The sequence below is a fragment of the Gavia stellata genome, chromosome 4 (genome assembly GCF_030936135.1).
Source record: "Gavia stellata isolate bGavSte3 chromosome 4, bGavSte3.hap2, whole genome shotgun sequence".
NCBI classification, from domain to species: Eukaryota; Metazoa; Chordata; class Aves; order Gaviiformes; family Gaviidae; genus Gavia; species Gavia stellata.
This window is the reverse complement of record NC_082597.1, coordinates 59,324,375-59,326,822: the sequence shown is the minus strand read 5'-3', so window position 1 is coordinate 59,326,822 and position 2,448 is coordinate 59,324,375.

The window sequence follows — 2,448 nt, the reverse complement described above, 5'->3', positions numbered from 1 at the left end:
CAGGTCCCTCCTGCGAGACAAGACTCAGCTGAGACACGAGGGTCTGAGAGCCCCTGCAGCTTCCCTCCTCTGAGTCTCAACCAAAAAACAGAGAACAAGAGGGAAAAGCAAAAGGGTCAGATGCTGAGCTTCCCCTCCTGAAGCACCTGCAGGAGAAGAAGCAAGAACAGAAGCACAACGGAGCCCAGGCTAGTGGGTTTTGCAATTGTGGGGCCAGAAGGGCCTCCAGAGCAAGGGGCCCAATGCCAAAATCCTCCTGCCAGTGCCTGGACTCGGGCTGCCTGGCTCTGCTCGGTAGGGAGGCCTCCATTTGTGAAGGACACCACCCTGCTCACACCGGTCACATTTTGAACACTGGATTGTGCCTCTGAGCGCTTACAGCTCTCAGTGACTCCAGCTCCCTCAGTGCATTGCCTGCAGTTTCCCCTGAAAGCAAAATGAAGCCATCCCCAAATGCATACCCCCAGCACAGGTAGCTCAAACTCCTTGCTGCCCTTGGGGTGCCCTGAGCACACAGCGGGGTAAGGACCCCTTCTCCACCCTCACCTTGTTTTCTCCCTCCCAAGATGGCCGGGACTGGAGCTGGCAAAGCCGAGAGGTGACCATCCCTGAGGAAGGCTTGAGCACAGGGGAATTGGCTCATCACTATTTTTGTCACCGGGTGAACAGGTGGGAAGGGGTTTTCGGTGGCTGCCAAGTGGGGTCAGTTTGAAGCGATGACCGACGGGTGAAAATTCAGAGTGCTGCTCGTGGCCCTCTGGGCAAGCCGGTCCCCTCACCACCATGCAGCCAGCTGTGGTCACGGTGCTCTTCACTGCGGGACACCCAGCGCAGAGATTTGTCCTACAGGGATGACGTATTTTCAAGCAACTGAAAATATGAAGAATGGGGATGAGGGCATGGAAAGATTAGTGCAAATTAGTACTGTCATACTTGTTATAGATTATACCAGTAATAGCTTGAATAATTTTGCAAGGTTTCTTTTGAGGAGGAACTTGGAAAGAAAACCTGCCAGGTCTGTAAGGGATCATTTTAAGTAGAGGTCAGGTGTTTTGCATTGGCAAAAACTGCTTTATGATTGTAATGACACCACTATAAAGAATTCCTGTAAATGCCTTTCCCTTTTTAAAGCGTTTTCTAATGTTGCTATTTTAAAAAGAAGTAACACTGCCTGCTCATTTCTGACCACCAGATGGCTGTGGTCCCTCGCACGCTCAGCCCGGGCTCCACCAACTGCAGAGGACAACCTCTCGCTTCCCAGTGACATGCTTAGCAGACTATGCAACCACTGGAAACAAAACAAAACAAAGTTTTTCCTTATTCTAAGTATTATGCTGCAACCATTAGCCCAGTGCGGACTCACACGGTGACCGCCAGAGAGCATGCATTCAGGCGTTGCGACTGCACGGGGGCCGGGAAGGAGCGCGTGCACTGTGTCCAGGCGTTCATTAATAACCACACTGGGAACAGTATCCTGACCTGGACAGATATTTTGCATGACCCAGAATGGTTGTTTCTATGTAAGCTGAAGAAAGGCATAACTTCCTTGTACGGGGTCGGAGTTGCCCTGCATCTCTAAAAATCAAATACATGCTAAAAGTTCATGAGAATTTCCATGATGTTTGGGTTGGGTGGTTCTTGATTGCATTCATAGATGCAAAAAAATACAGGCTTCTCTTTTACCTACTACTAACCTCCAAACAGTATATGAATTTTTTTTTTAAAGAGCAGTTAACAAAAGTATCTCCTGATTTCCCCCAGCATCATCTCACAAATCAGCACAGACGTGACCCTTGCTAGTACACTGGGAAGGCTGTTCTCCATCCCACAGGACTTGCGTGTTGCTCTGCCATGTCAAAACTTCCTCAAAGCTTATTTTTGATAACAAAATTCCCTCTTCCTTCAAAAAATGAGAATAAAGCCACTTCCCCTTCCCTTCAGATCACTGTTAGTGGTTCTGCTTAGGGCAGATGGAGATGCTGGGAAGAGACAGTGAGGACCCAGTGGGCAGTGGAGAGGGGGGTTGTGAGAAAGAAAAACATTTCTGTAATTGTTTTTATCTATGTGGGGGCATAAGCAAATGGAAGCACAAGAAGAGAGGAAAGTGACAAAAAAAGGAAGGAGGATAGGAAAACGTGCAAAAACACAAGAGGAGAAGTAGGTGCCCCAATGCTCAGGAGCTAGGAAGTGGAGGTGGCCGGTGGGCATGGAGAAGAGGTACAACACAAGGAGTTGCACTGGCAGCCAGTCTGTTTATTTTGTTTCTCCTGAAGATCTTTCATAAACCACAAGGACAGAGGTGACTTCTTGCACCAGGGTGATGCCAAGGTGCTTGGTAGCCCTCAGAAGATTTCTCTTTTGTTGACTTGCCCGCTCTCCCCTGGCTTTTAGGGCACCCCGAGCATCCTGCATCGGCTCCAGCAGCTCTGCTCCATGTTGGGTGAACAA